This window comes from Oncorhynchus mykiss, unplaced genomic scaffold (genome assembly GCF_013265735.2).
Source record: "Oncorhynchus mykiss isolate Arlee unplaced genomic scaffold, USDA_OmykA_1.1 un_scaffold_360, whole genome shotgun sequence".
NCBI classification, from domain to species: domain Eukaryota; kingdom Metazoa; phylum Chordata; class Actinopteri; order Salmoniformes; family Salmonidae; genus Oncorhynchus; species Oncorhynchus mykiss.
The window spans coordinates 14,316-22,500 of record NW_023493808.1 but is presented as its reverse complement, the minus strand read 5'-3'; the positions used below and the strand labels follow the sequence as shown (position 1 = coordinate 22,500).

The 8,185-nt window shown below is 46.9% G+C and overlaps 1 protein-coding gene across 1 annotated transcript in view; it reads right to left on the bottom strand.

Annotated features, from left to right (window-relative positions):
- Positions 1–5,697, bottom strand: part of LOC118936645 (protein diaphanous homolog 3-like) — a gene marked incomplete at its 3' end in the record, with an annotated part of 107,401 nt that extends 101,704 nt beyond the window's left edge. Inside the window, exon 1 of the mRNA XM_036973923.1 lies at positions 5,564–5,697. The remainder of the gene's footprint in view (positions 1–5,563) is intronic.
- Positions 5,698–8,185: the final 2,488 nt, after the last annotated feature.

Sequence of the window (8,185 nt, the reverse complement as noted above, 5' to 3'; positions counted from 1 at the left end):
ACATAGATAATGTGGGCTGTACTATGTACCAGACATAGATAATGTGGACTGTACTATGTACTAGACATAGATAATGTGGGCTGTACTATGTACTAGACATAGATAATGTGGGCTGTACTATGTACTAGACATAGATAATGTGGGCTGTACTATGTACCAGACATAGATCATGTGGACTGTACTATGTACTAGACATAGATAATGTGGGCTGTACTATGTACTAGACATAGATAATGTGGACTGTACTATGTACTAGACCTAGATAATGTGGACTGTACTATGTACCAGACATAGATAATGTGGACTGTACTATGTACCAGACATAGATAATGTGGACTGTACTATGTACCAGACATAGATAATGTGGACTGTACTATGTACTAGACCTAGATAATGTGGACTGTACTATGTACCAGACATAGATAATGTAAATGTAATGTGGACTGTACTATGTACTAGACATAGATAATGTGGACTGTACTATGTACTAGACATAGATAATGTGGACTGTACTATGTACTAGACATAGATAATGTGGACTGTACTATGTACCAGACATAGATAATGTGGACTGTACTATGTACTAGACATAGATAATGTGTGTATGTACTGATATGGAGGCTGTGTGACATGTTACATGTATTTCAGTCCTTGATTAATAATGTTCTGTACTACGTAACGTTTCATGTGGATCCCAGGAAGAGAACCTGATGCTTTTGCAGGACTAATGGGGATCCTAATTCATACCAAGTGGGGTGTGTGTGTGTGTGTGTGTGTGTGTGTGTGTGTGTTAGAGTAGTCAGGATAGGAGTGAGCCCTAGTGTTGCGCTAGTGTTGCAGAACCTTCATTAAAATAGCTTCCTCTACCTCTCTGTAGTCTAGTCAATCTCTTCCTCTCTGTAGTCTAGTCAACCTCTTCCTCTTCCTCTCTGTAGTCTAGTTAATCTCTTCCTCTCTGTAGTCTAGTCAACCTCTTCCTCTTCCTCTCTGTAGTCTAGTCAACCTCTTCCTCTCTGTAGTCTAGTCAACCTCTTCCTCTTTGTAGTCTAGTTAATCTCTTCCTCTCTGTAGTCTAGTCAACCTCTTCCTCTTCCTCTCTGTAGTCTAGTCAACCTCTTCCTCTCTGTAGTCTAGTTAATCTCTTCCTCTTCCTCTCTGTAGTCTAGTCAACCTCTTCCTCTCTGTAGTCTAGTTAATCTCTTCCTCTTCCTCTCTGTAGTCTAGTCAACCTCTTCCTCTCTGTAGTCTAGTTAATCTCTTCCTCTTCCTCTCTGTAGTCTAGTCAACCTCTTCCTCTCTGTAGTCCAGTCAACCTCTTCCTCTCTGTAGTCTAGTCAACCTCTTCCTCTTCCTCTCTGTAGTCTAGTCAACCTCTTCCTCTCTGTAGTCTAGTTAATCTCTTCCTCTTCCTCTCTGTAGTCTAGTCAACCTCTTCCTCTCTGTAGTCTAGTTAATCTCTTCCTCTTCCTCTCTGTAGTCTAGTCAACCTCTTCCTCTTCCTCTCTGTAGTCTAGTCAACCTCTTCCTCTCTGTAGTCTAGTTAATCTCTTCCTCTTCCTCTCTGTAGTCTAGTCAACCTCTTCCTCTCTGTAGTCTAGTCAACCTCTTCCTCTCTGTAGTCTAGTCAACCTCTTCCTCTCTGTAGTCTAGTCAACCTCTTCCTCTCTATAGTCTAGTCAACCTCTTCCTCTCTGTAGTCCAGTCAACCTCTTCCTCTCTGTAGTCCAGTCAACCTCTTCCTCTCTGTAGTCTAGTTAATCTCTTCCTCTTCCTCTCTGTAGTCTAGTTAATCTCTTCCTCTTCCTCTCTGTAGTCTAGTCAACCTCTTCCTCTCTGTAGTCTAGTTAATCTCTTCCTCTTCCTCTCTGTAGTCTAGTCAACCTCTTCCTCTCTGTAGTCTAGTTAATCTCTTCCTCTTCCTCTCTGTAGTCTAGTCAACCTCTTCCTCTCTGTAGTCCAGTCAACCTCTTCCTCTCTGTAGTCTAGTCAACCTCTTCCTCTTCCTCTCTGTAGTCTAGTCAACCTCTTCCTCTCTGTAGTCTAGTTAATCTCTTCCTCTTCCTCTCTGTAGTCTAGTCAACCTCTTCCTCTCTGTAGTCTAGTTAATCTCTTCCTCTTCCTCTCTGTAGTCTAGTCAACCTCTTCCTCTTCCTCTCTGTAGTCTAGTCAACCTCTTCCTCTCTGTAGTCTAGTTAATCTCTTCCTCTTCCTCTCTGTAGTCTAGTCAACCTCTTCCTCTCTGTAGTCTAGTCAACCTCTTCCTCTCTGTAGTCTAGTCAACCTCTTCCTCTCTGTAGTCTAGTCAACCTCTTCCTCTCTATAGTCTAGTCAACCTCTTCCTCTCTGTAGTCCAGTCAACCTCTTCCTCTCTGTAGTCCAGTCAACCTCTTCCTCTCTATAGTCTAGTCAACCTCTTCCTCTCTGTAGTCCAGTCAACCTCTTCCTCTCTGTAGTCTAGTCAACCTCTTCCTCTCTGTAGTCTAGTCAACCTCTTCCTCTCTGTAGTCTAGTCAACCTCTTCCTCTTCCTCTCTGTAGTCTAGTCAACCTCTTCCTCTTCCTCTCTGTAGTCTAGTCAACCTCTTCCTCTTCCTCTCTGTAGTCTAGTCAACCTCTTCCTCTTCCTCTCTGTAGTCTAGTCAATCTCTTCCTCTTCCTCTCTGTAGTCTAGTCAACCTCTTCCTCTTCCTCTCTGTAGTCTAGTCAATCTCTTCCTCTTCCTCTCTGTAGTCTAGTCAACCTCTTCCTCTTCCTCTCCTCCTTCCTTCTCTTGTTCATTATAACATGATGATGGACCAACCACAACACTGGGATTACTGACAGAGGACCTACTGAGATGTAGAGAGGAGAGGAAGGAGAGAGAGGAGAGAGGAAGGAGAGAGAGGAGAAGACCTACTGAGATGTAGAGAGGAGAGGAAGGAAGGAAAGAGCGAGAGGAAGGAAGGAAGGAAAGAGAGAGAGGAAGGAAGGAAGGAAAGAGAGAGAGAGGAAGGAAGGAAGGAAAGAGAGAGAGAGAGGAAGGAAGGAAGGAAAGAGATAGAGAGGAAGGAAGGAAGGAAGGAAGGAGAGAGAGCGATAGAGACAATGCTAACTTCCTATTCTCTTTGTGCAGATCCCGAGAGTACAAACAAATATTCACCAGAACGAAAGAAACCACAGAAAGTTAGAGATAAAAGTTAAAAGCGAGTTGAAAAGAAAGAAAGCGAGAGAGAGAGAGCGAGAGAGAGAGCGAGAGACAGAGACAGAGAGACAGAGAGAGAGAGACAGAGAGAGAGAGAGAGAGACAGAGAGAGAGAGAGAGAGAGAGAGAGTGAGACAGAGAGAGAGACAGACAGAGACAGAGCGAGAGAGAGAGCAAAGGAGAGAAAGAGAGGAGAAGCATTTATACGCTGACCTCTGACCTCTATGTTTGAGTGACTGACTGACGGATGAGTGAGTGTTCTCTCCATCTCTCCGTCTCTGCCTCCTACGCCTCTCAATACTCCACATCTACACATAATAATGACCAACACGAACACTGGGCTGCTTCCCAAAACGCCACCCTAGTCCCCTACACAGGAAACTACTTTGGACCAACGGGCCTGAATAAGGAATAGCCACTATCTAGGTAGCCATTTGGGACTCGTTCCTTGTAACAAGCAACACTTCTACAGTTCCTACATCCTACAGCTGAAGCCGGCGATGGTGAGAAACACAGGAACCCGGCAGAGATCAATGAGGAACTGGGGAAAACACACAGAGATCAACGAGGGACTGGAGAAAACACACAGCGATCAACGAGGAACTGGAGAAAACACACAGAGATCAACTGGAGAAAACATACAGAGATCAACTGGAGAAAACACACAGAGATCAACGAGGAACTGGAGAAAACACACAGAGATCAATGAGGGACTGGAGAAAACACACAGAGATCAACTGGAGAAAACACACAGAGATCAACGAGGGACTGGAGAAAACACACAGCGATCAACGAGGAACTGGAGAAAACACACAGAGATCAATGAGGGACTGGAGAAAACACACAGAGATCAACTGGAGAAAACACACAGAGATCAACTGGAGAAAACACACAGAGATCAACGAGGAACTGGAGAAAACACACAGAGATCAACGAGGAACTGGAGAAAACACACAGAGATCAACGAGGAACTGGAGAAAACACACAGAGATCAACTGGAGAAAACACACAGAGATCAACGAGGAACGGGAGAAAACACACAGAGATCAACGAGGAACTGGAGAAAACACACAGAGATCAACTGGAGAAAACACACAGAGATCAACGAGGAACGGGAGAAAACACACAGAGATCAACGAGGAACTGGAGAAAACACACAGAGATCAACGAGGAACTGGAGAAAACACACAGAGATCAACTGGAGAAAACACACAGAGATCAACGAGGAACGGGAGAAAACACAGAGATCAACGAGGAACTGGAGAAAACACACAGAGATCAACGAGGAACGGGAGAAAACACACAGAGATCAACGAGGAACTGGAGAAAACACACAGAGATCAACGAGGAACTGGAGAAAACACACAGAGATCAACTGGAGAAAACACACAGAGATCAACGAGGAACTGGAGAAAACACACAGAGATCAACTGGAGAAAACACACAGAGATCAACGAGGAACGGGAGAAAACACACAGAGATCAACGAGGAACTGGAGAAAACACACAGAGATCAACTGGAGAAAACACACAGAGATCAATGAGGGACTGAAGAAAACACACAGAGATCAACGAGGGACTGAAGAAAACACACAGAGATCAACGAGGAACTGGAGAAAACACACAGAGATCAACGAGGAACTGGAGAAAACACACAGAGATCAACTGGAGAAAACACACAGAGATCAACGAGGAACTGGAGAAAACACACAGAGATCAACGAGGAACTGGAGAAAACACACAGAGATCAACAAGGAACTGGAGAAAACACACAGAGATCAACGAGGAACTGGAGAAAACACACAGAGATCAACGAGGAACTGGAGAAAACACACAGAGATCAACGAGGAACTGGGGAAAACACACAGAGATCAACGAGGAACTGGAGAATGTTATGTTAACCTTTCTACTTCCGCTGTGCAGCAAAACGAACCAAAAGAAAACTATTCCACTAATTGAGTCACTGCAAATGTTTTAAACAAGTCTGGATTGAAAGGCAATGTTGACACATGTTCTGAGGTATGTTTGAAACAGGTGTGTGTGTGTGTGCGTGTGTGTCTGTGTGTGTGTCTGTGTGTGTGTGTGTGTGTGTCTGTGTGTGTGTGTGTGTGTGCGTGTGTGTGTGCGCGTGTGTGTGTGTCTGTGTGTGTGTGTGTGTGTGTCTGTGTGTGTGTGTGCGTGTGTGTGTGCGCGTGTGTGTGTGTGTGTGTGTGTGTGTGTGTGTGTGTGTGTCTGTGTCGGCTTTTTTTGGTCCTCCAATGATCGGTATTGGTCGACCTCTAGTGTGTAACTTAGATGTTAACAGTGTGTGTCTCAGTACTGACAGAGGTTCTGGGCGATCTTTGTGTTTGTGTGTGTATGTGTGTATGTGTCTCAGTACTCACAGAGGTTCTGGGCGATCTTTGGGTCCAGCACCTTCAGCTGTTTGATCCTCTTCTTGATGGATCTCTTTGCTTCCAGACCCTGTTCATCCTGGGCGGCTGGAAGAGACACTCACTGTTACACACTGTTACACACACACTGTTACACACACACTGTTACACACTGTTACACACACACTGTTACACACTGTTACACACACACTGTTACACACACACTGTTACACACTGTTACACACACACTGTTACACACTGTTACACACACACAGTGTTACACACACACTGTTACACACTGTTACACACACACACACACACACTGTTACACACACACTGTTACACACACACTGTTACACACACACTGTTACACACTGTTACACACACACTGTTACACACACACTGTTACACACTGTTACACACACACTGTTACACACTGTTACACACACACACACACACACTGTTACACACACACTGTTACACACACACTGTTACACGCACACTGTTACACACACACTGTTACACGCACACTGTTACACACTGTTACACACACACTGTTACACACTGTTACACGCACACTGTTACACACACACTGTTACACACACACTGTTACACACACACTGTTACACACACACTGTTACACACACACTGTTACACACACACTGTTACACACACACTGTTACACACACACTGTTACACACACACTGTTACACACACACTGTTACACACACACTGTTACACGCACACTGTTACACACTGTTACACGCACACTGTTACACACTGTTACACGCACACTGTTACACACTGTTACACACACATTGTTACACACACACACTGTTACACACTGTTACACACACACTGTTACACACACATTGTTACACACACACTGTTACACACACACCGTTACACACTGTTAACATGTCACACACACACTGTTACACACACACTGTTACGCACACACTGTTACACACACACGCACACACTGTTACACACACACTGTTACACACACACACTGTTACACACATACTGTTACACATGTTTGTGTGTGTGATGCGTGTGACAGTTTCCATCAGACAGCGATGACAGACACAATGAAAACATGAATGTTACGGACGACGGCAGAACTAGCAGATTCTACTGGGTAGCATCCCACCCTGCTCCGCAGTGTGTGTGTGTGTGTGTGTGTGTGTGTGTGTGTGTGTGTGTGTGTGCGGGCGGTGGTCACGCCCGGTCCTAACAAGATCTCACACCAGCGGAGGGCTGTGGAGGAGAGGATTATGGGAAAGCTGTGAAGCAGAAGGGTCAGATTTGGCCCTGTCACAAACACACATTCACACACACACACACGGTGGGTTCACATAGCGGAGAACATTCTGTCTAACGGCCCTGCTGGCATAACGGCGCCAATATCAATATGATGATAGCTGCTGTTAAAGACCTACATATCCCATACACAGAGGACAGGAGAGGAGGAGAGGAGAGAGAGACAGAGAGGAAACGGAGAGACCGATGGACAAAGAGAGGAAGAGAGAGATGGGGGGAGAGGAGAGAGAGATGGGGGGAGAGGAGAGAGAGATGGGGGAGAGAGGAGAGAGAGATGGGGGAGAGAGAGAGAGAGACAGAGAGGAAACGGAGAGACCGATGGACAAAGAGAGGAAGAGAGAGATGGGGGGGAGAGGAGAGAGAGATGGGGGGGAGAGGAGAGAGAGATGGGGGGAGAGGAGAGAGAGATGGGGGAGAGGAGAGAGAGATGGGGGGAGAGGAGAGAGAGATGGGGGGAGAGGAGAGAGAGATGGGGGGAGAGGAGAGAGAGATGGGGGGGGAGGAGAGAGAGATGGGGGGAGAGGAGAGAGAGGAGAGCGAGGGATAGGGGGAGAGGAGAGCGAGGGATAGGGGGAGAGGAGAGAGAGATGGGGGGAGAGGAGAGAGAGATGGGGGGAGAGGAGAGAGAGATGGGGGGAGAGGAGAGAGAGATGGGGGGAGAGGAGAGAGAGATGGGGGAGAGAGAGAGAGAGACAGAGAGGAAATGGAGAGACCGATGGACAAAGAGAGGAAGAGAGAGATGGGGGGGAGAGGAGAGAGAGATGGGGGGAGAGGAGAGAGAGATGGGGGAGAGGAGAGAGAGATGGGGGGAGAGGAGAGAGAGATGGGGGGGGGGAGAGAGATGGGGGGAGAGGAGAGAGAGGAGAGCGAGGGATAGGGGGAGAGGAGAGCGAGGGATAGGGGGAGAGGAGAGAGAGATGGGGGAGAGGAGAGAGAGATGGGGGAGAGGAGAGAGAGATGGGGGGAGAGGAGAGAGAGGAGAGCGAGGGATAGGGGGAGAGGAGAGAGAGATGGGGGGAGAGGAGAGAGAGATGGGGGGAGAGGAGAGAGAGATGGGGGGAGAGGAGAGAGAGATGGGGGAGAGAGAGAGAGAGAGAGACAGAGAGGAAACGGAGAGACTGATGGACCAAGAGAGGAAGAGAGAGATGGGGGGAGAGGAGATAGAGATGGGGGAGAGGAGAGAGAGATGGGGGGGAGAGAGAGAGAGAGGAAACGGAGAGACTGATGGACCAAGAGAGGAAGAGAGAGATGGGGGGAGAGGAGAGAGAGATGGGGGAGAGAGAGCGAGAGACAGAGAGGAAACGGAGAGAC